Source organism: Phascolarctos cinereus, unplaced genomic scaffold (genome assembly GCF_003287225.1).
Source record: "Phascolarctos cinereus isolate Bilbo 61053 unplaced genomic scaffold, phaCin_HiC Scaffold_261;HRSCAF=857, whole genome shotgun sequence".
Lineage (NCBI taxonomy): Eukaryota > Metazoa > Chordata > Mammalia > Diprotodontia > Phascolarctidae > Phascolarctos > Phascolarctos cinereus.
Window position 1 is genome coordinate 7,410 of NW_027555582.1, and position 27,921 is coordinate 35,330.

Genomic DNA, 27,921 nt, shown 5'->3' on the forward strand with positions numbered 1-27,921 from the left:
TCAAGCCAAGTCACTCAGTCAACAAGCATTTTATTAAGCATTTACTATGTGCCAGCCAGGAAAAAAATTCCCTGCTCTCTGGGAGCTCACATCCTAATGGAGGAGAAAGCATGTAAATACCTATACACACAAGATATACATAATAGAAATAGAGATAGAAAGTAATCTTATAAGTAATATCAGAGTAAGTTATTAAAAGATTTCATTCAGTAAGAGGTTTTCCTTACCTCTTCATCTCTGCCTCTTGGCTTCCCTAGATTCCTCCAAGTTTCAGCTAAAGTCTCATTTTCTGCAAGAACCCTTTGGTTGGTCCTAATCTTAGCGTCATTCCTCTGAGACTATTTTTAGTTTATGCCATATTTAGCTTTTTTGTACATAGTTGATTGAATGTGGTCTCCTTTATTAGACTGTGCATTCCTTGAGAGTAGGGAATTCTTTTTTCTGGTTGTTTTACATTCAGGTACAAAGCATTAGGTTAAGAAATACTTCTTGACACAATATATTTTTGTGCTTATTTTACTTCACAACATTTGGAAGTTCTTGCTATTTAAGTCAAATATAAATGTAGTCATAAGACGACTGTTTTAATAATTATTTTATTGTCTATTTTTCTTGCTTAATTTTTCTTGGGTTATTTTGGATTCATAATTACATAGTGTTATTTATTTGAGAATTAGTTTGTTCTTAACTAGAGAAAATATCTTATCTTAAAGGATTACCAAGAAGACTCTCTTAGAAGAAATAAAAGCCAATTTTTCCTCAGATGAAAGTGAAGAATCAGATGATACTAAAAACATTACTGAAAAGAAAGATGAAACAAATACAAGAAGTGAGGGTGAGAAGCATCAGAAAGATATACATGAATATGTTCGTTTCTTAGCTTTATTAGCTCATTGTGCTCCTGAAAATTGTAAAATTAATAGCTTTTTCAAACAGATGCCATTTACAGAATTGTTGGGAACCATTATAGCATTTAAATATGTCCAATGACATAATTTAGTTGTTGGCAACATGAAAAAGATGAAAAAAACCCTTTTTTTAATGTGGCATTTTAGCTCAAGAAGCCAAGTATTATAAATGTTTTGTTAAAAAAGATTTGTAGTTGTGAGGTGAAGTTTGGATAGATCTTAAGTACTCAATACTCAGATGAATCTGTGATCTGATTTATTCAAAAGCTGCTTCCAGGGATGTTAGATCACAACCCATTTGTGTGTCCACATAAATTCCTTTTTTTTTTTTAAATTTCATTCTTAGGGATTTGTGAAAAAAGCAATTTGAAATCTGATTCAGACTCTGAGGAAATTAAGAAGCTGAAATACAGATCCCCACTGGTTACATACAATCTAAATATAAGTGGTGGAGAATCTGCAGAAGAAACAAAAGAAAGCAAACACAGAAAGAGGAGGAAAGGTAAAAGTAAAATTCCTTAAATTGGTACAGTGGAAAGATGCCTGCTTTCATCAGTTAAATCAACACATATTTGTAAAGTGCTTTCTATTCATCCAGGGCTGTGCAAGGTACTGGTAATATAAATTAAAAACAAAGCAGTCTGTACCATTAAGAAGCTTATATTATATCAGGGGAAGATAACAGACATATCAATAGATACACAGACAGGCAGATGTGTGTGTACTAAGTAAATATAACAGAAATTTGGAGGTGATAGATATTAATACCTCCAGGGATCACAAAAGCCTCATGTAGAGACATTTAGATGGTTTATTTAATAAAAAACTGGGCCTGTAGTCAGGATAACAATGACATCCTAGGATTATTATGAGGATAAAATGAGATAATATTTATAGAGAGCTTTATAAATCTTTAAGTCCTTTCAAAAAAAGCTGCTCTTTGTCCTCCTCGTCTTTTTTTTATTAGTAGTAATTTTGGGGTGAGTAGAGGAATTAACACTTGAGAGGATCAAGGAAGGCCTCATGTAGGAGATAAAAGTAATCCAGGTGAGAAATAATGAGGTTTCTGAATACGAATTGAAGTTGTATTATGAGGAGAGGGACCTAGATGTCGGAGGTAATGTGGAAATAAAAGTGACAAGATTTGGCATCTGATTACATTTGTGAATACATGTATGAGGTTGTGAGAGTGAGTCACTGGAAGAAAGGTTAACCGAAAGAAGAATAAGAGATAAAAATATTGCCATATATATAGCAAGAGATGTTAGTTTATGGGGAAAATACTTTTATTTTGAATGTATTGAATAAGAAATGGCTGTGAAACATCTCATTTGAAACATCAAATGGTGATGTGGGACTTGATCTCATTAGAGTTCTAGGGCTGTTTGTATAGATCTGGAAACCATTTGCATATATACTGATTAAACCAATGGCAGTGGGTGGTATCTATGAGTCATATACTAGAAGAGAAAAGGGTCAGGAGAGAACATCGGTGTATAACTGAGGTTCAGAGAAATGATATTAGATAATAATGTAACAACGAGAATAATTAGAAAATTAGGAGGGTGATGGGGTCACAGAGATATTGTTTGGAAAGATCTTAAAGACCACTAAGTCCAACACCCTCCTTGCACAGAAGAGGAAATCAAGGCACAGCAAAGTTAGGGGAATTTCCCAGGGTTACAGTAAAATTGTCTGATTAAAGCAAAAAGAGTACAGTGTCATGAAAACTTAGAGAAGAGAAAGCATCCAGAAAGTTAAGAAAAAGGATCAAATATGACAGTTTAAGAAGCCATTGGTTATGTGGAGAATGACATAGTCCTTGAGGGAAGAATAAAAGGTTTTTCCAGCTTTAGTGAGAGTCCAATTAAGATTAAATACATTTTTTAGTGAACCTTCTCTCCCATATCTATATGTATATGCATATACATATATGTATATATGTATATGTATATGTGTGTATATGTGTATGTATACGTATGTGTGCATGTGTGTATACGAGTGTGTACATGTGTGTGTGTGTGTGTGTATATATGATTTTCACCAGCACTGTTTAGTAGCATATGAGTAGTAGATGTGGTTTATAAATTGGTGTTTAGCAAAGTGTCAGTGGCAATAGCACAGAGACAAGGGATCCAAAAGGGTTGCATTTGCACCTAGCACAGTGCCTGGCACATAGTAGGCACTTAATAAATCCTTGTTGATTGATTATTGGAGAAGTAGAAGACAGTTTAAAGCTGAAGTGGTTAAATACAGAGTTAGATTGGGAAATGAGGAAAGTCAAGCCATAGTAGAGGTGATGAATTTCAGCATGTTATAGTGAAGACAAATAAGGCAAGAAAATGTGAAGAAAGAATAACATAGAAATTAAAAATGTCAGAATATTCGTGCAAGTGGTGACAGCATAGAAAATCCAAGGAAAGTTAGGAAGAGTTAGGGTGGGGGAAGGTTGGGAATGAAAATACTGAGATTAGTTTTGGACATGTTGAGCTTAAGATGTCTATGCGAATCCAGTTAGAAATGTCCTTTAAGCAGTGGAAGATGTGAGTTTGGGGATTAGGAGAAAAGTTAGAACTGGATAAGTAGATATAGAGGTTATAACTGAATGCTTGGGAGCTGATGAGATTACCATGTGAAGTAGTGTAAAGAGTAAAGAAGAGAACAGAAACAAAGGTACGAGCTAGCATTTGTTGACATGATCTATGTTTGTGGGGAAATAAGTACCCTTGAGATGGAGTGACTAGTCAGGCAGGTAGGAGGAGATCCAGGGAACCTAGAGAGAAGGAGGAGAGGATGATGGACAGTGCTAAAGATTGTATTGAGATCAAGAAGAATGAAGTCTGAGAAAAAAAAACAATATTGGATTTGACTATTAAGTAACTTGGCAGAGAACACTTTTCAGTGTAGAATCTACTCTAAAGAACCTAAGAGGGAAAAAAAAAAAAGTGTAGGCAGCCTTGTAAAGGACCAGACAAAAGAAAGAGATATATTGGATGAAAAATAGCAGGGATGAAAGGAGTGCTTTTTGAGAATTGTGGAGACAAAGATAGGCAGTAAAAAAGCATACCAGTAGACAAGGAGAGACTGAGGATGGGATAATAGAAATAGCAACATGCTTAAGAAGCTGAAATGGAATAAGCTTCGGTGTTGGTGGCTTTGGAAAGAAGGACCATCCATTGATGTGAGACCGGTTGAAGAAGGAGATAATTGTCATCTGAGTGATATGACATGAGGATTGAAGCACATTTTTTTTCAGTGAAATATGAGGCAAGATTCTCAGCTGAGTATGAGGTTTGTGGAAGGAGAAATGAAAAGGTTTAGAAAAGATGAGTAGGTTAGTGAAGAGGGATGACCTTGCTGCACTAAGGGCCCATTTGAGATTGTGTAACGTAAATTTGTAGTGTGATTTTGTCATTTCCTTTGTCTTTGTTCAGTTACATCTGAGTAGAGTAGTATCAGATGGTGGAAATAATCCAAGGCTAACGTCTGGTAGGACAAGATCAGTAAAAGAATAAGGAGGGAAGGCCCTCTAGAGAAGACAGTATAGCATTTGGCAGACTGGTTAGCCAAAGGGTCAGAATGGGGAAGAGAAGAGTGTAGCCATTGTAAGGGTTGGTTGCTTGATGTCCTTCTTTCTTGAAGAGGACCAAGATGACATCACTATGTTAGAGTCAAGTTACTCAGACCAATATGAGGTCTATCATAGATTGTAATGCTGTGGAAAGAGCTGATGAGTGGAGAGATTAGATATCAAGGTGAGGGTTCTTTGATTGTTTCTTCATTTCTTTAGTTGGCTGTCCTTAACTGTTTTTCCATTGCACCCAGATTTGCTTTGCAGCCACTAGATGATGGGTCACAGCTTTTTCTCCTTGGAATGAAGTTGTCCATAAATATAGTACTCTCTCACTAGCTACAGATTTGCCCATGTCTTGTTACAGATCTCTCTCCCTTCACTCACAAAGTGTCCCTTCAGTTGGACCACCTCCCAGAATTGAGATTTATCCTTTGCTTTTCACGTTTCTCACCTATGACTTCTCTTGCTGCTGAGACATTATTGTTAGAGAAGATATACCTTGGAGGAGATGTCTCTTGGCTAGGTATGACACAGAAAGAAATTTTTTTTTTTTTTTGTTTTCTCTTAAAAATCAGACTGAACCCCAAATCACTGGTCCCAAATTAAGCCCTACTTCATCACTATTTGGGCCTGATTGGCTCAAAATGAATGTAAATAACAATTATTTCAATTTTGGTCAAAAACCGTGAGGGTGTTCCCCTCCCAGATCTATTTATTTTTATTTTTTTCTATTTTATTAATTTACTTTGATTTATCAACAATCACTTCAACATGCTTTTGAGTTTAAAATTTTTCTCCCCCTTCCTCCCCACCATCCTCCCTATGATGGCACACAATCTGATATATGCTATACATTTACATTCCTATTAAACGTATTTTCACATTAGTGAAGTTGTAAGTACAAATTCTCACTAGTGTTTTGCTTTTGACCACTGCCTCCCTCAGTCCCTCCCTCCCTTTCTGTTTCTTCCCCTTTAGCCTTACTGCTTTTTCTCTCCCTTCTATTTCCCCCTCCCATTTCTTTCCCCTTTTCCCTCCTACTGCCTATAGGGCAAGTTAGATTTCTATACCTAACTGATTAAGTTATTACCTTCTTGAGCCAAATCTGAAGAGAGTAAGGTTCAAACAATGCTCACCCCCCTCCCTTATTTCCCTCTGCTGTAATAGGATTTTCTGTCTTTTTCTGTAATGTAATTTACCCTTGTCTGCCTCCTTCTTTCACAGTTCATTTTCTAAGATCAGACTAATCCACTTACTTGGATCCATTTAACCCACTTGATTAGATTTTTTTTTATCATAACATCAAAGTTAACAAATATCCACCCCTTTATGTATACTCCTTTAACATGGTGTAATAACAATACAGTTCTGAAGAGATGCAAGTGTCATCTTCCCTTGCAGGAATGTAAACAGTCCATACTTATTAACAACATATTGTATCTTTCTGTCCCATTTACTTTTCATGTCTGTCTTGAGTCTTGTACTTGAAGATCAAATTTTTTGTTGATCTCTGGTCTTTTTATCAGGAAGGCTTGGAAGTCCCCTATTTCATTGAATATCCATATCCTCCCTTGAAAAATCATGCTCATTTTTGCAGGGTAGCTGATCCTTGGCTGTAATCCAAGCTGCTTTGCCTTATTGAATATCATGTTCCACGCCCTGCGGTCTTTTAATGTAGAAGGGGTGAGGTCCTGTGTAATCCTGACTGTGGTTCCATGATATTTAAATTGTTTCTTTCTGGCTGCTTGCAGCACCTTCTCTTTCATATGGTAATTTTGGAATTTTGCTATTATATTCTTTGGCGTTGTCAATTTGGGATCTCTTTGAGGTGATGTATTCTTTCTGTGGTTATTTTCCCTTCTGGTTCTAGGACTTCAGGGCAGTTTTCCTTTATGATTTCCTGAAAGGTACTGTCCAGGCTCTTTTTTTTTTCATCATGATTTTCAGGTAGTCCAATAATTTTTAAATTGTCTCTCCTGGATCAGTTTTCCAGGTCGGTTGTTGTACCGATGAAATATTTTACGTTTTCATCTATTTTTTCATTTTTTGTTTCTGTTTGACTGATTCTTGCTCTCTTATAGAGTCATTAGTTTCCATTTTTCCAATTCTAGTTTTTAACAGATTATTTTCTTCTGTTAGATTTTGTACTTCCTTCTCCAATTGGCCAAAGGTATTTTTAAGGGATTTCTTTTCTTCAGTGTACTTTTTTTTTTCCAGTTTGCCAATTGTGCTTTTTAGGGACTTGTTTACTTCAGTGTACTTTTTTTCCAATTGGCCAATTGTATTTTTGAAGGACTCTTCTACCTCTCTCATTAGACTTTTAAATCCTTCTTGAGCTCTTCTAAGAAGGCTTTTGGGGCTTCAGACCAGTTCATATTCCCTTTTGATGTTGCAGATGTGGGTTTGTTGACAATGTTGTCCTCTTCAGAATTTCTGTCTTGATCTTCACTCTTCTCATAATATGAATCTATGGTATGTTTCTTTTTACTCATGGTGTTTCTTTATTCCCTGGCCTTTAAAGAGATTGAGCTCTCCTGCAGGGGAACAGAGGGCACTGAACCAAGCTTCTTGTGTTGGGAGCCTAGGTCTCGGTCACTGGCTTTGTGTGCCGGGGCCTCTTATGTTGGCAATTGGAGGCTGTAGAGTTCTGGCAGCTTACCTCGTGTTGGGCTTTAATCAGCAAGGCTGGAACTTTCAGGCAATTCTAGGTTGCCTACTTTTCCTTTCCTTTAGCTTTCTTCAGCTCCTTTTAAATGGGTGCTGCAGGGTGCTTTTCTGCCTGGGGCCCTTTGCAGTGCTGTCTCCCTGTTTCTGCTAATGCACTGGGAGATTCCTTTGTGGTAGAATGCTGAGGCACCTGGTGGTTTTCTGAGCTGGTTTCCACCAGTTCCCCCCACCCTCATGAGGCACTCAGAGATCCAGGTGTTGGTGTTTGCCTGCTGTACCACCTGGGCTTTAGGATCTCTTCCTAGTTGACTGTTGGAGGTTCTGACAGCTTACCTGGTGTTAGGCTGGAATCAGCAAGGCTCGGACTTTAGGAAGACTTTGGGTTGCTTTCTTCAGCTCCTTTCAGATGAATGCCATGGGATGCTTATCCACATGGGTCCTTTGTAGTGCTGCTAACCTTATTTTTGCTGAGGCAGTGGGAGACCCGTTTGCTGGGCTGCTGCACTGCTCTTCCCCATCTTTCTTCTAGTTCAGCTGTTTCAGGGTTTTTTTTTTCCTGGGGTGATATTTTCTGGGTTTTCAGAGGTTGATAGGGGAGGGTGAGAGCGACTACCTTTTTACTCCACCATCTTGGCTCCCAGAAGCGGAAGTCCCCCCAGATGTATTTTTTAAAAATTTTTATTTATTTGTTTGTTTATTTTTTAATATAAATTTATTTATTTTTAGTTTTCAATATTTACTTCCACAAGATTTTGAGTTCCAAATTTTCACCCCATCTTTCCCCTCCTCCACCCCAAGATGGCATGCATTCTGAATATATCTTTCCCTAGTCTGTCCTCTCTTTTATCTTTTCCCCCTTTGCTTATCCCTTTCCCTTCTACTTCCCTGTAGGGCAGGACAGACTTCTGTACCCCATTTCCTGTATTTCGTATTTCCCAGTAGCATGTGAAAACATTTTTTTTAAACATATGTTTTTAAAACTTTAGGTTTCAAACCTTCTCCCTTCCTCCCTCCCCACCCCCCTCATTGAAAAGGCAAGCAACTCAATATAGGTTATACATGTGCAGTTATGCAAATCACTTCCATAGTAGACATGTTGTGAAAAACTAACTCTATTTCCCTTAATCCTACCCTGACCTCCCATTTATTCTATTCTTTCTTTCGACCCTGTCTGTCCTCAGAAATATTTGCTTCTGATTACCCCCTTTCCCAGTCTGCCCTCCTCTCTATCATCCCCTGCTCTCTTGTTCCTTTCTCCCCCTATTTTCCCATAGGGTAAGACAGATTTCCTTACCCAATTGAATGTGTATGTTGTTCTCTCCTTAAGCCAAATCCTATGAGAATAAGAATCACTCTTTCCCTCTCACCTTCCCCCATTTCCCCTGCACTGTAAGAGCATTTTCTTTTCTGTTTTTTTTTGTGTGAGATAATTTACCCCATCCTACCATCCTACCTCTCCCTTTCTTCTTCTCCGAATATAATCCTCTCTCATCCCTTAATTTTATTCTCCAGATATGACACCTTAATCTTCAACTCACCCTGTTCCATCTATCTATCTATCTATCTATCTATCTATCTATCTATCTATCTATCTATCTATCTACCTATACATACATATAATTTTTTTCCTGCAACTACCCTAATACCGACAAAGGTCTCATGAGTTATAAATATCATCTTTCCATGCAGGAATATAAACAGTTCAGCCTTAATAAGGCTCTGATGATTTCTCTTTCCTGTTTACCTCTTCATGTTCCACTTGAGTCTTATATTTGAAAGTCAAATTTTCTATTCAGCTCTGGTCTTTTCATCAAAAATGCTTTAAAGTCCTCTATTTCACTGAATGAGCATTTTTTCCCCTGAAGGATTATACTCAGTTTTGCTGGGTAGGTGATTCTTGGTTGTAATCCTATCTCCTTTGCCCTCCGAATATTATATTCCACGCCCTTCAGTCCTTTAATGTAGAAGCTGCTAAATCTTGTGTTATCCTGATTGTGTTTCCACAGTACTTGAATCGTTTCTTTCTGGCAGTTTGTAATATTTTCTCCTTGACCTGGGAACTCTGGAATTTAGCTACAATATTCCTAGGAGTTTTCCTTTGGGGATCTCTTTCAGGAGGAGATCAGTGGATTCTTTAAATTTCTATTTTGCCCTCTGGTTCTACTATATCAAGAGAGTTTTCCTTGATAATTTCTTGAAAGATGTTGTCTAGGCTCTTTTGTTGATCATGGCTTTCAGATAGTTCAATAATTTTTAAATTCTCTCTTCTGGATCTATTTTCCAGGTCAGTTGTTTTTCCAATGAGATATTTCACATTCTCTTCTATTTTTTCATTCTTTTTGATTTGTTTTACAGTGTCTTGATTTCTCATAAAGTCGCTAGCCTCCAATTGCTCTATTCTAATTTTTAGGAAGTATTTTCTTCAGTAATCTTTTGGACTTCCTTTTCCATTTGGCCAATTTTTCTTTTTAGGTCATTCTTCTCCTCCTTGGCTTTTTGGACCCTCTTTGCCATTTGGTTAGGTCATTTTTTAAGGTGTTATTTTCTTCAGTATTTTTTTGGGGGTCTCCTTCAGCAAGCTGTTGACTTGTTTTTCATGATTTTCTTACATCACTCTCATTTCTCTTCCCAGTTTTTCCTCTACTTCTCTTACTTGGTTCTCAAAATCCCTTTTGAGCTCTTCCAAGGCCTAGGGCTGATTCACATTCTTCTTGGAGGCTTTGGATGTAGGAGCTGTGACTTTGTTGTCTTCTTCTGGTTGTATATTTTGATCTTCTTTTTCACCAAAGTAAGATAATATAGTCTGACTCTTTTTGTGCTGCTTGCTGATGATCCTGACCAGTTACTTGAGTTTTATAGTCTTTGTTAAGCTAAGAGTTTGCTTCCAATGTGGAGAATGTACTATCCCAAGCTTTGGGGGTTTTATAGCTGTTTGCAGAGATACTTGTAGGGACCAGTAAATTTTCAGTTCTTGCAAGGTGGTATGATAAGGGGTGAAGTGTTTACTCCTTTCCTGGCCTGTGCTGTAGTCTGTTAGGGACCACAAGCACTCCTTTCTGTCCTGGAACAGTGAGGAAGGTTTCCTGTCCACAGCCACTACAAGCTGCACCGTGCCAGCAGTTCTCCTCACCCCAGGACCCCCGTCCAGAACTGTGACCCAGATCCAAGCACAGGCAAAGCAAGAGATTGCTGCCTCATCACCAGCAGAGAGATCCCTGCAGTCCCCCTCTGATCAGCCATTCGATTCTCCCTCAGTCTGTGGGCCAGAAGCTCGGGAAGCAGCTGCCCCCCCAGGGCCACACTCTTGGAGAATGGAGGTGAGACCCCGCCTTCCTGTCTCAGCACTGCAGAAACAGACTTTTCCCACTGACCTTCTAAATTGTCTTTTGCATTAGTGGATTGAGGAGTCTGGAAACAGCCACAGCTGCCCGTGATTCAGTCCTCTGAGGCCTGCTCCAGGTTCGCTGAGGCCTGCACGCCCACGCCACACTGCACTCCTCTCTCAGTCTGGCACCATAGACCTTTCTGATCAATCATCTAGGTTGTCTTGGGCTGGAAATTTGCTTTACTCTGTCTTTTTGTGGGTTCTGCTGCCTTAGAATTTGTTTAGAGCCATTTTTATAGGTATTTGGAGGGATTTGGGGGAGAGCTCAAGCAAGTTGCTGCTTTCACTCTGCCATCTTGGCTCCACCCCTCCAGATCTATTTTTTAAAAAGAAGCCATTATTTGTACCATTTTTTATTAGCCTTAATCACTGAACGGGCAAAGTCGAAGTCAAAGTGACAGCTGGGATGGACCTCTTCTTAACAAGGCCAGGTTCCCCCATGGTTTTCTAGGCCATCTCCAGTCATCCTAATCTACGTCTGACTAATGAAATCTGAAGGCTCCAGAGGAAAAAGTGAGGCTGGTAACTATGCAAGCACTCCTTTGTTTAATGCAATTCACTCACAAGCCATGGCATCACCTTCATGATTACATATTTTTCTTTGAGAATGAAGGACAAATAGCATGACACAAAAATCTGTAAAGTAAAACCAGGTTTAACTCTCATCCCTAAATCAGAGAGGGTCCGCAAGGCTTACTTAGTTTTCAATTAAATCAGAGAGATAACAAATATATCTATATATCTGTATCTATATCTATCTATCTATCTATCTATCTATCTATCTATCTATCTATCTATCTATCTATATTTTATAGTGATCAAAATGAACTACATCTCACAATTTTCTCAAGGAAGCAACAAAATAGGAACCCAAGATTATCGAACCTTGAGAGAGAATTTACATTGCAAATAACCAACACCATTCCTATCGTACTCTGAACTCTGTACTTAATATAAACACTGTTCACAACAAGCTAAAGGGTTACTGATAACATTGGTAAGCTATCCATACAAATACATACATACTAATACATACAAACATACATACAAACTAAACATTTTAAATACCACAGAAGATCGAACTCTCAAAACCTTCCAAATTACATATCTATATCTATATCTATTTGATCTTAGTGATTCCTCAGAATTTTTATTCAAGTCTTTTAACTTCACATTATTTACCAATTAACTGTTAATTATTCTAGAACTGAAAATTTAATCATTCAGTTTAAATTAATTCTGATTCAATTCATTTATCCAGTCCTCACCCAGAACAGGCAGAGACAGATGAGGATTTTAACCTTCACAGAAAACATAGGTCATAGAATGCTTTTTATGAAAAATGATACATAAATGAAGTCACGTGAAAGTCACCAAGTTAACTTTAACTCAGTTCTACCAGCCCTCCACCCCTATTGCTCCTGTCCTTTCACACTTCATTACTCCTTTTTACCTTTTCCTATCCAGTTTTGTTTTCTGTCATAATTAGCTCACTCCCAACCTTTCTTAAGAATACTGATAAGATTTTCACATGTAAGAAGTAAACAGTTTGAGTCCCTTACAGTTAGTCTTTAATGTTCACTTTATATTTCTTCTGGATCATATATGTTGACTATTCCATTGAGTTCTGGACTTTTTGTCATATATACCTGAAAGTTTTTTTAGTTTGTTAAATGTCTTTTTTCTTTTTTTTGTTTAGGATCATCATCTTTGCTTGTTGAATTATGTTTGGTTCTGGCCCCAGCTCTTTTGCATTCTGAAAAATAATGTTGAAGACCAATAGTCTTTTCTTTGTTTTTTTTCTTTCTTTTTTTTTTTTTTAAAGCAATTAGGGTTAAGTGACTTGTCCAGGGTCACAGAGCTAGTAAGTGTCAAGTGTTTTGTCTGAGGCTGTACTTGAACTCTGGTCCTCCTGACTTCAAGGCCTGTGCACTGTGCCACCTAGCTGCCCCTGACCAATAGTCCTTTAATGTAGGAGCTGCTAAGTCTTGTGTAATCCTGACTGTATCTCTACAGTATTAAAATAAAATTTTCATGTTGCTTGTAGTATTGTCTCCTCAACCTGGGAGCTTTTAATATTGGCTATGCTATTATGCAAGTTTTCATCTTGAGAACTTTTTCAGGTGGTGATTGGTAGCTTTTTTCTATTTGTAATTTACCTTCTTGTCCCAGAAGCTCGGAGCAGTTTTCCTTAATGATTTCTTGTAATATGATATCTAGACTTTTTAGAAATCGTAACTTTCAGGTAGTCCAACAACTCTATATTGTCTCTCCTCAATTTGTACTCCAGATGGGTAGTTTTCCTAGTAAGATGTTTCACATTCACTTATTTTTTCATTCTTTTGATTTTATTTTATTATTTGTTGTTGCCATATAATTTGCTTCCTCTTGCCCAATTCTAGTTTCCAAGGAGTTATTTTCTTCTTTGAGTTCTTGGATCTATTCTTCCACTTGGATGACTCTGTTTTCATAATTATCTTGTTTTTTTTCCCCTTAATTTTTCCTCAATGTCTCTTATTTGATTTTTGAAGTCCTTTTTAAGTTCTTCCATTCTTAATTTAATTTAATTTAATTTAATTTAATTTAATTGGGCAATTGGGGTTAAGTGACTTGCCCAGGGTCACACAGCTAGTAAGTGTGAAGTGTTTGGTCTGAGGCTGGATTTGAACTCGGGTCCTCCTGACTCCAGGGCTGGTGCTCTATCCACTGCCCCACCTAGCTGCCCAACAAGTTCTTCCATTCTTTTGGGACTTTTGACCAGTTGATGTTTTTGTTGGGGTTTTTTTTCTAAGTAGGACTGGCTTTTTTTAGCTTCACTATTTTCCTCAGAATATCGACTCAGATCTTCTTTGTCCCCAGAGCAGTTGACTTTCAGAACCCTTTGCCCACTCATTTTTATTTTGTTTTTGTTAGAATTTAGCTGCTTATTATTGTAATCAGGTTCTAGTCCTTAGGTGTGGGGAATGGTGCCCCAGGGCTCAAGTCCTTCTTACTATTATTACGTAAACTTTTTAGGGAGTCCAACAGCAGGGGCTCCTTTCCACCTGTATGCCAGGGCTAGAGACCCCAACCAAACATTCCATCAAATGCTCTTACTCTGTTTGCTGCTCTTCTCTCTGCCCTGGAGCCAACATTTGGGGCTCCACTCTCCTGCCAATTCCCGCAGCCAGCAGGGTCCCAACCCCTCTGCTGTTGCACTCACCTGGCTCCTTCTTGGCCACAGCTGCAGCCTGGGATCATGTCTGGTCAGCAGAGGTGGGCTTGGCATGGACAGGAGAGGGTTCTTCAAAGCTTTCCCTACTCCAGTCTGTGAAATGAAAGTTTCTTCAGCTACTTCCTACTCAGCTGCCAGGGCTTCTTGTTTCTTGATTTAGTGAAATCTGGCCTGTAGGTTGGGTCTTTCCTGAGGTCCTCTCAAGTTGTGTTAGGAGGACAACTACTTTACCTAGATTTTTGTTGTTTTTACCACTCTGTGTTCACTTTTGCTCTCTTTTTTTGTGGAAGAAATTTGGAGAGCCTAGAATTTTCTGGCCTATTCCACCATGTTTCCAGAACTGTATAAGGGTTTTCTAAAAGCATTCATTGAATATCATTCTTTTCTTTTTTAGTTTAAACCCATCATGATGTAAAAATCAATTAATAGAACTTTAGGAAATAATTACATTTTGGATTTTCACACTCAAAACAGAAGAGCATGATAGTTTGTGTGGACTTTGTGTAGATCTTGCTACTGTCTTGAAGTTGTTAGTTGTTTCGATTAATTTTTAGCTGAATCTTTAGTTTTCTACGTAGACCATATCATCTTCAAAAGTGATTGCTTCATTTCCTTTTTGAAAACAGCATATGAATAACTACACATATGAGATACATTCAGAGTGGATGGAGGATAATACCAAAAAGGACATTAGCATTTAGGGGGAAGGGAAATGATTTGGAAAAGGCTTTTTGTAGGAAGTAAATTTTGAATTTTGGCAACGATAACTAAGCAAACTAAGTTGACGGGCAGAACTTTATATTCTTTAGCAAAAGATTTGGAGTGCAAGGTTTGGGAAATATTTGTAGGCCCACATACATGAATTGTAGACTATGCTCGGGGACTCAAGTGCAAAAAGTCAGGAAATGTAGTTACTGATCCCTGTAATTAATATTAATAGAAAACAAGATTCACAAATATATATATATATATATATATATATATATATATATATATATATATATACAGTGTAGAGAACTCTGCTCGCATTTGGGATATAACCTGGAAGAAGGTCATAAAATACTTTAATTCGATCTTAAAGGGATGTATTCTTTGAAGCAGAGGTGGAAAAGTGTATTGCAAAGGGAATGATAAAGTCTATGTAAAATCAGATTGAGTATGATGTTTAGGAACAGAGAGAAGATCAGTTTGGCTCTATCACAGTATGAAGACTGAATTAATATTTAACAAATTTGGAAAGATAGATTGGGGCAGGATTGAATGAGGCTTTAAAAGTTAGGCATAAAAGTTTATATTTAATTTCAGTCACCAGAATTTACTGAGTAGTGGAGTGATGTTGTCAGACTTGATATGGTCAGATGTCCATCTGCTAAGTAATTATTAAAATATTAAGTACACTTTTGTATAATTTTTGCAATAGTATGAAAAATGACAGAGTACAGCTTATTTTTTAAATCTTTTTTATTCATTTATCAAGTGAGCATGGATGATTCAGGACTGAAAGTTACTGAAAACATTACTGAACATGAAGATGATGAACAGTCAAAGACAAGGTATTTTAATAATTTTTAGGTTCCTTTACCCATATTTTTTCAGTTAGGTGTTAAGAAATTATTATAATAATTATTGTAATTTATTATGTTCATATGGATTTTTTATTTGTGCTTAATTGACATTTCTGTATAATTGTATACTTAAGAGTTCATGTTTTCTAATTTAGAAATTGCAAATTTAGAGGATAGTCTGATAAAATGAAACTCAATGAGTGTGTCTCTACAAAATTTAATTCTTATAATAATAAATGTACCAGGTTTTTTTCCCTCTAAGTTCTGGTAATTGCTGTATAGTTGTCTTTGTTGGTATAGTTTAAAAAAAGAAAAGAAAAGAAACTTAGTGCTTCAGATTATTCAGTATAAGGATTTTTGAACCACTGATTTAATTTGATGTAATCTAATTGTTTAAGAAGATGGTTTTAAAAATAAATTTGTATTGACTTTATCACTTTTAACAATTTTAGGAGACAATTTTTTATTGATTTAAAAAGTTTTTGGATATTTTTTTTGACCAAGAAACATTTATTAAGCACCTATTATTTGTGAGGCACTAAGTACTGGGGATACAAAAAAAAAAAGCAAGAAATAATAGTTCCTCTCTCCATGGAGCTTATGAGTCAAGAAGCAAACAAATATATACATATATATATATATATATATATATATATTATATGAAAAATAGTAGATAATAGAAATGGGGAAGGCACTGGAATTAAGAGTTGGGAAGAAAACTTACTGTAAAAGGTGGATTTTCATTGAGTCTTAAAGGAAGTCAGGGAGTTCAGGAGTCATTGACAGTGATAGTGCTCCAGGCATGAAGGACAGCTAGAGAAAATGCCTGGAGCTGAGAGGTGGAATAGCCAGGAGACCAGTGTGGGAATTAAGGTATAAGGAGACTGGAATGATAGAAGGGGGCTAGATTACAAATGTCTTGACTTTGAATGCCAAACAGAGCATTTTGTATTTGATCCTGGGGACAATAAGGCACTGCTGAAGTTTATTGAGTAAGGAGGGTATGAATGACATGATTGGACTTACACTTTACAAAAATCACTTCATGGCTCAATGGAGGATAGGCTGGAGTGAGGAGAGACTTGAGCAGGTGGACTTCTCAGCAGTTATTGAGTGGCAGTGTCAGAAGAGAGAAGTGAGCATTGACAGGCCCTAGGGCTAGATATGGGAGACAGTGAGAAATCTAGGACAGTTTCCAGGTTATAAGCCTGGGAGGTTGATGTTGCTGTCCTCAGTAAGAGGGAAGGTAGGAGGAGAGGAGGGTTTCAGAAGGAAAGATCATGAGTTCAGTTTTGGGTATGTTTAAGTTGTCCTTGGGACATCCAGTTTGAGGTATCTGAAAGGCAGTTGGAAGTGGGAAATTGGAGGTCAGCAGGAAGCTTGGGGCCAGAAAAGTGGATTTAAGAGTCATCTGGCTAGAGATCCATGATGAGATTTTCAATGAAATAGTACAGCTGCCAATTCACAGTTGAAGAGAGGTTGTTGGAAGATTATAAAACCCTTTAACCAAGGTTAACCTATATATGGCATAGGACTACATTGGTGAGGAAAACATCATAAAGAATATTCTTACCTGGAATACAGGATGAGTGACCCTGAAATGGACAAATCAAAGTTGGACATACTCATTGACATATATAAAGGTGTGTGTTGAAATGCATTAAGCTCAACAAGTAAATAAAGAGGGCCAGGGAGAGTAGAATAGGGTTTAAGAGAGGAGTCAGGAGAGGCAAGGAAATATTCATAACTTCAATATTTGGATAGACTTAAAGGAAAGAAAGAGTAAAAACTGGTTGACAGAATTAGAAGAGGGGCAGAAACAGATTGGATTACTTGTAAATTGTTTAACATCATAATAGGTAAACCTCATCTGTACTATTTTTTTAAGAAGAAAGTGAGGTAGGACAGTGTTGCCAGCAATCAAATAGCACACCAAACGGGAAGGCGTGAAATAATTTAGAGATGTGGGCCAGGCAGAGCAGTAAGGACTGACTCAGTTTATTCATCTGAGGGTACAGGTTATATAGAGGAAATCTAGCCTACCTACAAAGAGTCATCCCCATGAGACACTTCCCGAACATCTGCTGATAAGTGACAATACCTATTTTCTTGTAATCAGAGTTCCTAGATTGGGATGTAAAACTCCAAGACTTTTCCCTGGCGCCTAGGCGTCACCTGCATAGGAGGGTGATAAGTAAATCTAGGATTCAGAGAATGAGATGGAATGTTTCCAGAACGTCCCTTGCAGGGGGAGATTTGGAGAACCCTGCCTTGAGCCCTGTGGGTTAAGCCTGGGCAAAGGTCAAGCTTTGTCCTGGATCTTAAACCCAGGAGGACACTTAAAGCTGGCCCTCTACAAACTCCTCTCTTTTCGAATTTGCAAGCAGTTTGAGGTGATGAATATATGCTGCTAACTCTCTGATCCTTGATTTAATTAAGGTGACAATGCAGGGAATAATGAAACATAATATGGTGAATAACACTGCCCAAGAAAATGCATGAAGTAACAAGGCAGGTAAATTTTTAGATATATTGATTGCACTTAATTTCTTTAAGATCTCTACAGCCAGATATTTTGGGTTGGTCCCTGGGGAATGACTGTCTGCAATCTCCTGGGTGATATTAGAATTGTGCCAGGCCCCTAATAGGCAGGCATTTGTCTTGTCTCATGAGATATTAGGATCTGAAGCATCATAGGGTAGCAGGGTAATGTAAATATATGAATATCTATAGTCACATTGCAATAGCAACCTTGTTTTCAAGGGTTCTGACTTATCTGCTAAATACAATACTGATTGATCTAATAAATTGACTTTATACAATGTATCAATAGCTTCTTGTGCATTAAGTACTAAACATATATTGTTTTGCTAAGTCATGTACAAATTACGCAGTTTAGATTTCAGATTGTAGCACAATAGGTGAAACAGTAGTAGATACGATAAAAGAAGCAACAATGATTAAACCAATAATAAGGAGAGCAATAATTTGTTTTGATTGACTTAAGGAGGAGGTAATATTTCAAAGAACATGTTCACCAGAATTCTGGAACTATCCATGTGAAACGCTGGTAGGGAAAATAGCAAATGATGATTGTTCTACCAAAAGTACAATGTAGTCATTGTTATCAATACATTGTTCGAGAGTATAGTTGACACAAGTAACATTCTATTCAAAAGTAGTATTAGATTGAGTAAAAGTTCCATATCCATTAGACAAACTGGTATTGAAAACTGATGTAACAAGAAAAAGACAGGATTCAATATTGTTGCTAAGTTTTGAAAAACACATAGGTGTCCTGGATGCTAGAGATCTGAGGGTAATTGTAACATTGACTTTATCCTGGAGATAGGGATCTTCTTGTCTTCCAAATATACAGGTGTTATTAGTATATGTATGGTCCCAATTTGTCCATATATGTGAGGGGTTGCATCCAGGGTGGAAAAGGAAAAATAAGTCCACTGCTGAGCACTCTGTACATTACACACTTGAGCAGAAAGTAAAGCTACTGTTACTAAAGATACAAGTTCAGGAGTCTTCCATCACTCGATGACAGGGAGCTTTCACTGGACCCCATGTGGGAAGGCAACTCGTCACTGTAGATTGGCTCCTTCTGTGCTTTCCCCGAATTTTCATACTCTGCATTCGAGCTGTGAGTTGTTATACACGCTCTGACATCTTTCTCCAGTATCTGGGCAGGTTTATCAAAGTTTTCTGAAAAAATGTAAGCACACCCTTGTCCCCTTGTTAGTAATGAATCCGGGCCTCTGGATGTTTTTAGGCTGGAGGGTACTCATCTTTGTTAATATTTAGACAATTAGTAGCGAATTATAAAAAGTAATAGCCAATTGTCAAAACTTAATAACCAGTTATCAATGAGGGGTAATAGCCCAGATTTCCCCGTTTTTGTTTAAAAAGAATAATTTTAATATCTTTGCTTTAAATTATATAAAATGTTTGTGATCAGAGAAATGTTATAAAAAGCATAAAAGATAGAAGATGTTTTGCTAATGCAAGCTCCTCCAGAGCATTATCTGTTTTAATTCATTTAAGTACACTCATAACTGTGAAGGCTTGTAAAATATGATTGATCACATGTTTAATTGCTCCACTTGTTTGTAAAGGGGCAAAAATGAAAGAAGAAAAAAACATCAACTCTAACATAAATATAAAAAAGCTTTTCAAAAGAAGGCATATAAGTTATATCCAATTGTCAAATATGTTTCGGAGAAAAGCCTCTCGATACATTTGAAACAGGCTGTTAATTTAAAAAAAATCACTTTCTTTATACTATGTTTCTAATACTGTAGGAGTTTATTCAGAAATAGTCACAAAATGTTATGCTTTCTACTGCTGAGGTTGTTGTATTGGCAGAATATAGTTAATAAAAGGCTCAATAAAAGCTTAACAAAAAGTTAAGTGGCAGCATTGTAGTTAAGAATCAATAATGACACTGCTTTCAGTATATAATTGTGTATTAGTAATATATATTAACTTTGCAATCTTTATATTTTGAGAGACATGAACAGATTACTCGCTATCAGAAACAACATTAATAGGCTCATAATATCCTGCTATACCTGTACTTAACCCATCGGTGAATGTAGTGGGTGCTGAAGGAATGGGGTTAAATCTAACGATCTTTTGAAATACCTATGAATAATTAGTAAAAAAGGTTAATATCTTAAGAAATGGTAATTATCAATATCAATACAACCAGAAAAAACCGCAATAGCAGTTTGCCAATCCTCTAAGAGGAAACAAGAGTGTCTGTTTGCCTTTTATTATAAGGTTGATTAATAACAGAAAGTTAATTTCCTGTAAGTTAAAAATTGTAGGGGACACTGGAGTACTAAGAATAGCACCTGGTACCCCTTCATTTAAAGAAATATGGGTGAGTTGAGCTTCAAGAATTTTTCTGTTTGACTAAATTAAAGCTCCTGTTTTGCTTCAGGAGTTAATGTCCTGGGGGACTTTAGATTAGGATCTCCTCTAAATGTAAAAAAGAAATTAGCCAGTTGTTCTGTAGTAACTTGGAATGGTGGTCAAAACTAATCAGTATCCTCTAAAAGTTTCTGAAAATCATTAAGTGCTTCACTGTTGTTTCAGTGACAACATGACCTAGGTAAGAAAATGGAGATTTTTCTTAAACTTTTTCTTGGGCTATAATAAGCCCATATTCTTGTAAAGCTAATTGAGGCTGAGGAAATAAATGTGTGAGTTTTCAGTGGAACAGCTACAAAGTATGTCACCATATAGTGTATTATTTTTGCATTGAGAAATTTTTTCCTAATTGGTTGTATAGCTTTATTAACAAAATTTTGACACATTGTAGGGCTGTTTTTCATGCCTTGAGGAAGGACTTTGTATTGAAACCTGGTTGCAGGGTGTTCTGCATTAACACTGGTTGTTGTAAAAACAAGACAACATTTGTCAGCTTCTTGCAATGGAATAGTGAAAAAGCAGTCTTTTAAATCAATAACTATCAAAGGCTAAGAAACAGAATTCATAGTGGGTGAAGGGAGATTTCATTAATAGCTTGGAGGTCATGAAGCATCCTCCATTTCACTGACTTCATTTTAAAAACAAAAACAGGTTAATTCCAAGGATTTGTAAAGAGTTCTATATGTCTTTTTAAAAGTTGTTGTTCAACTAAATGTTTTACTGTAAAAAGCTTCCTTTTTGTCCAAAGCCACTGTTCCACACAAACTAAATAACAGCTCCCCGAAGATGTAAAATATCGTACCCCCCGCAAATTAAAAGGAATAAATTGAGTTTCAGCTATCTGTTATTGTACTTAGTTTAAATTCATCTTAAAATAATTGATTAGTGGTGATCTACTAGGCAGGCTAAAGCTAATTAATATCTTTAAGAGTTTTTAAAGAATCTTGCCTATTTTGTAATATTTTGGGGGTCTAATCATAGACTGTGAAACCATATATCTAAAGTAAGCAAAGGGTGATTTCTTTTGTGCCTTATCAGGAGTAATTATAAATCTTTGAGACTGAAGAGCTTGTTAAAGCTCACACATTAATAAAGAGAGTTTGCTAAATTTATCTTCCATATAACAAATTATTTTTGTTTGGGAATATTTCTGCCTAACAAGTTTAATAGTATTATGAACAAAATTTTTCCACATGGTGGAAAATATTCCTTCTTAAAGGAACATAATAGGAAAACTTCAAATACTAATTTAATAGAGATGACTATACCCAAATTAAAACTCAAAACACAATTATAGTCCTAAGAGTCTTTCACCTTAAGCAGTAAGTTTCACTAATCATGGCTTAAAGCCAGATACAGTTAATTTTACTCCCATGGACTTATAATAAGTAACAAAGATTTAGTAGGACCCACGTATATAAGAGATCTTAACATCTTTCTTTTTCAAATTTAAACTTGTTCTGGTAAAAAAAAAACACCAATTATTAGAAATCATTTCATAAAGTTGCAGCTTCTCAGCAAGCTGAATCAATTGTTTAGGAACTGCGTAATCCTAACAAGTTTTTTTTTCTTTTTCAGGGCAGATGACCTTGCCCACAACAGATAGTTTCCAGCTGCCCTGGCAAATTTACAAAGTAGAGGGAATTGCCTTGTGCCCCTCCTTTCCACTCATAAGTAATTAAAAATTCTAGGTGTTAACATTAAAACAGTAACTTCAAATAATTTCATTAAGAATCTGGTAATTTTCATAAGTGATAGTCAAATTGTTTTAACTATGAGCTGTTCTTTAATTAAATTAGATGGAAATACCTGATTTTCTAATTGACTGTTATAAAACATGACAAAGCAAGATTAACCGGACTTGACAAAATAATTTAGCTGGCTTCTACACAGCTTTTCCACTGTTTTTCAGTCTTTTTTAATTCACATTTTAATAACATCTAAATTATTAAAAATTGTTTGACATGACACAAAACAATACAAAAGTTTACCAATTTGTAACAATAGTAGATTTTTAAAACTTGAAACAAACAAATTACTAACTTGAATGAGCTAAATTATCTTTTGATTACACTCTAAATACATAAAAAACTTTTCTTTATGACCTGAGGGGGTGCACCCTCCTTTTCAGTATTCTCATTCTGTCTCTCATACCCCAACTTGACCAAGGTTGGAATGCGAGAGAAAGGAAGAGAATATTTTCCAACAACTTATCTTTGATAATCTTTCAGTTTTACACCCAAAGCTTTGGCCAGAGCTTTAGAATGCAAAAAAGAAAGAGAATTTTTTCCTAACAGTTCTCAAAAAGTTTCAAAACCCTTTTACTTTCAAAACCTCTAATCACGCCATGCAAATAAATTATACCTTCCTTAAGCTTGCTCCACATACTCCTCTTTCCGACATGCTCACACTTCCTTGCCTTTTACCAATCATATAACCTAAATAATAAAATATTTTTTCTGTCCTTTTTCCCCCATCCACCCGCCCCCCGGAGGTGGCTGGTATTAGGGAGGGGGGAAAGGGGAGAAAGGTAGCTAGCTGCAAACAGTTTCAAATTACACACATACACACAGATACTCACATAGAACAGATAACATAATGACAGAGACTCTTGGTTCAGAGACTTCATAAATCCCCTACACAAATCAGACAACTCGTTTGGAGAATGAGCTTTCTCCAGTTCTGTTTTTTTTTAATTTTAATTTTTTATTTTTAGGCAGTTGAGGTTAAGTGACTTGCCCAGGGTCACACAGCTAGTAAGTGTCAAGTGTTTGGTCTGATGCCAGGTTTGAACTCAGGTCCTTCTGACTGCAGGGATGGTGCTTTATCCACTGCACCACCTAGCTGCCCGTCAGTTGTGTTGTTTAAGAGAAAGTGAACACACAACTTTCACCTCATCCTCTTCTGCAATTCTAAGCCTCTCATCGGATAGTCTATTCGTCTCTTCTTCTTCCTCTGTTCCCGCCCCTGCATTTACCCTGGGCACTTTTGTTGCTCATGGCACGTTCTCTGGAGGAGTGAGACATATTTTTTGCATGTTCCAAAATTCCTGTAGTTGACTATTTGTAATAAATAAACCCCTTTCTGTCACTATTTCCTTGAAAAGTTTTAGATAGCATTCTTTGTCTATGATTCCGCTTTGTGTTTGACCCATACTTCGCCTCCCAAAGCCGAAAATAAGTGCATGTGGCCTTTCCAAAGAAACACTATTTTTTATGCTTAGCCCCTTTTCCTTTCTATTCTTATGCTCTATTACCGAGCCTGTTTCTAATCTTTTCTTCTAATCTTTTTCTTCTATTTTTTTTAATCTCCCACTTAAGCCTCGAGGTTTCCCCTTTTTGCCCTAAAAATGCTAAGGGATAATTTGTAATGACCATCGCTCCCTTTACCTTGAATCCACAGCGTCCAGCTGCCAAGGACCTTGTTCCACAGTGCAGTAGCCACCACGCATTTTCTTTTCTCCAGAGTACAAGGGAGCCACCTTCCTCGGACTTCCAATTTGTTCGCTATTCAGGGAGCCAAATGTTGCCAGCAATCATATAGTGCACCAAACGGGAAGGCGTGAAATAATTTAGAGACATGGGCCAGGTGAAGCAGTAAGGACTGACTCAGTTTATTCATCTGAGGGTACAGGTTATATAGAGAAAATCTAGCCTACCTACAAAGAGTCATCCCCATGAGACACTTCCTGAACATCTGCTGATAAGTGACAATACCTATTTTCTTGTAATCAGAGTTCCTAGATTGGGATGCAAAACTCCAAGACTTTTCCCTGGTGCCTAGGTGTCACCTGCATAGAGGGTGATAAGTAAATCTAAGGTTCAGAGAATGAGATGGAATGTCTCCAGAACCTCCCTTGCAGGGGGAGATTTAGAGAACCCTGCCTTGAGCCCTGTGGGTTAAGCCTGGGCAAAGGTCATGCTTTGTCCTGGATCTTAAACCCAGTAGGACACTTAAACCCAGCCCTCTACAGGATAGCTAGGTGGCACAATGGATGAAGTTCTGGCCTTGGAGTCAGGAGGACCTGAGTTCAAATCCAGCCTCAGACACTAACACTTACTAGCTTTGCGTCTCTGTCATTTAACCCTGATTGCCTCAAAAAAAAAAAAAAAGGTGAGGTAGAGAGAGGAAAATATGTAAGAAAAGAAGGAAGAAAATGCACAATTAACAGTCTTATCTGTGGATACAGATCAAGTGAACTGTCACTATAGTGGAAGAGAATAGCAAAGTAAGTTAGAAAACAAAGTGCAACAAAATATTCTTTTGCTTACAAGAAACATATGAAAGCACATGAAAGATAAATATTATCACAGAGTTCAAACAAGGACCTTGGTTAAAATAAATCTTGACCTCAGGCAGGGCAGAAGCATTATGTTTGATAAACCCAGGGATCATACATAGACTTGTAAAAATTAGGTTTAGATCAACACCCTACACCAATATAATTTGGATATAGGATTGGAGAGAAAGGAAAGAAATTACCTTCCCAATTTTTAAGAGAAAAATTTGTAGCTAAAGAAAAGATAAAAAGGATCTTACAGGATAAAATGGATACTTATGATTGAATAAAATTTAATTTTTTTTTTTTACAAATAAATATAAAGTATCAAAAATTGTCTGTTTCTTGTTACGAGGGGAAAATCATTGCAAAAAAGTTCTCTACTCAGGAGTACCTAGATTTTACAGTGTAGGACTTGAAGCTCAAACACTTGAGTTCAAATCTACTCTTAAGCACACAATCCTCCTCAGCCTTAATTTCCTTATTTCTAAAATGACAATAATACTAGACTCGGTTGTTGTGAGAAAATGAGGTAACATTTACACTTTGCACATTTTTGAAGCTTTCATTATCACTACATTAATTTTAATAATTGTAATTAATTGCACTTTTGTTAGAAATGTGAATTGGTCCAAGTCATTCTGGAAAGCAATTTAGATCCGTGCCCAAGTAAAGAAATCCAGTCAAAAAGTATTTATTAATCTGAGTATTGTATTTCAAATAAAAACAGAAAGAAATGTAGTCCTTACCCTCAAGGACCTTACATTCTTATGAAGGAAAGAGGACTCATAAAAGGAACCTGAGAGATGGAAGTTGAAGGGCACAATGGCAAAGTATGGATAGTGAAATGTGTCTGCTTACTTAAAATGGAGGTTCCAGGAAAAATTCACCAAAGGGACAAGGATGGATCTGAAATGGGGAAGCAAAGTCTTGGAAGTACATATCATTTGACTCAGTTGTTTGACATATTCCCCTGAAACAATGAAAGAGGGAAATGATCTATATGTATAGAAAATTTTTAGGATAACTCTTTCCTTTTGCCAACTTGTGAAAATTTTTATAGTACCTCTTTTTGTGGTTGCCAAAAATTGGAAACTAATGGGTGTCCTTTTATTGGAAACTGGCTGAACAAGTTGTGGTGCATGAATGTAATAAAATATTATTGTACCATAAAACATGAATAATTTCAAAGGAAAATAGGAAGACTCCAGACTCATGCAGAGTAAAGTGAAAAGAGAAGAATATTGATAACATTGTGGGGTAAAACGGCTTTCAAATTTTTTAAAGCTCTTATTAATGTAGTAATAAACATGTGTCTAAAAGAAGGAAAATGCACTTATTTCCTGCCAGACAGTAAATAAACATAAAATGTGGAGAGATATGGCTAATGTGGGAGTTTATTTTGCTGGACTACAACTATGTTTTGAGGGCCTCATAGTTATTATTTGTAACTCAATGAAAGAGGTAAGTTTAATAAAAATGCTTTTTAAGTAAAAAATGTTTAAGAAATTATAAACAAGAAAAGATCATAGGTTTGTCCATTATCAATATCATTTAGCAGAGTACTAGAAAGGCTGTTAATGTAAAGGAAAGTGAAGGTAATGCTTTAGCTGAGTGCTATCGATTTTGCTGTTTTGTTGTTTTTGTTGTTTTACTTAAACCTCTATGTGTGAAATAATCCTTTCTCATTTGTGTCCATATGAATTACAGAAGTTGATGAGAGTCAACTAGGTTCCCTGTGTGTGGGACAGAGACCACACACTCAAAAGAAAAACAAAGACTTAGATACCTTGAAAGCAGAAAGGAGTTTATCGCTTTCTCATGAGAAAGGGTACTGCCCCTAGTTGCCATTGCCAGCCAGGAGAGTAGGAGTTGGGAGCCGCACCCTTGGCTTTTTATCCCCTAATGCGATGCCCCCTCCACTCTCTTACCCCTTTCTCCTTTGACTGGGTACTCAGGGTGTGCATTCTAAACGTGGCAGCTAATACCCAATAGAAGCAAATATGCCCATGTTTGGGCTAGATGTGTATGTGTACTAGGAAGTAGGAGCAACCAGGCAACCGAGCTCCCCCACCCATGCTGACGTGATGATGGAGAAATAGAAGCTTATCAGGGAAAATGGAAACTTAACTCAAGGCTTTCTGGAGGAAGGAAACCTAGGCTTGTGGGAACTGCACTGCAGGCCATCTCTCACACTCAGGCAGAGTGCAGGAGAGAGGTAGGAGCGGGGCAGGGAGGTAAGAGAGTAGCAGGGAGATACTAATGAGGGAACTTCACTGTGAGCCATCCCTCACACCTGCCACATGTTGGAGAAAATGCAGTGTCTGATCTTAATTTCTAGGTTAGAAAAATGACTGCACAATAAGTGATAGAGTAATAGAAATAGAGATATTGATTTGTGATAGAGTATGTGTGTGTATTCTCCATTGGATTTAGGATTACTTTACATTTTATTATGATACTCAGTTTCATCTTTATTCCCCACCAGATCAGCAACAAATGTAAAGGTAGACAATAATCAACGTAGTTACAAACGGAAAAAGAAAAGGAAACATATCAAAGTACAGGAGAATTTATCAAGCGAACATGATAAGGTACACATTAACCTTTATTCTCTTCAATAATGGATTATTCTTTCTCTGGCATTTTGTGTATGTAACCAGTTTTAAAATACACATGTGTATATGGTTTTTTGTAGTTCAAACTAAAGATTAATTTTCAAAGCTGATGTATTTAATTTATCCAAGATACACGCATGCATTCATTCTACATTTTATGACATAATGTAATACAGCTAGATATATTTAGGTGCTTTTGTACTAGAACATAGATTATCTTTGTTATCATTAGTAATATATCCTGTAACCGTTTGCTATTCCTAAATGCATATTCTGAAGCCATACTAAAGAAATGACTTTTTGCCATGCCTTTTTATCATTTTATGAAATTTCACAAACACTGTGCATCATAGGATTCGTGCTAAATTTGTTTTGTACTTCATTTCATTTACAGCATGAAGTATAAAACACTTTTCAGGTATAAGCATTTAGATAGATAAACCTTTGTAATTTTTATATTTTTATACATAGAATTATTTTCTTAAATGCTTATTAGTTTTTCTTGTTCAGTCACTTTTCAGTTGCGTCTGACTCTTTGTCACCCCATGTGGGTTTTCTGGCAGAGATCATGAAGGGTTTTGCCATTTCCTTCTTCAGCTCATTTTACAAATGAGGAAACTGAGTCAAATAGTGAAGTGACTTTCTTAGGGTCACACAGCCAATAAGTGCCTGAGGCCAGATTTGAACTCAGGAAGATGAGTCTTCCTGACTCCAGGCCCAGTGCTTTATCGACTGCATTAACTAGCTGCCCCTACATGATTATCAGA

General features: G+C 36.7%; 1 long non-coding RNA gene across 1 annotated transcript; it reads left to right on the forward strand.

The window, feature by feature from the left end:
* The first annotated feature begins 1,278 nt into the window (after window positions 1-1,278).
* LOC144455368 (uncharacterized) lies at window positions 1,279-27,125 on the forward strand. Its single transcript, XR_013484087.1, has 3 exons — window positions 1,279-1,410; window positions 15,226-15,301; window positions 27,025-27,125. It is a non-coding gene; the product is annotated as an uncharacterized LOC144455368 (long non-coding RNA).
* The last annotated feature ends 796 nt before the right edge of the window (window positions 27,126-27,921 follow it).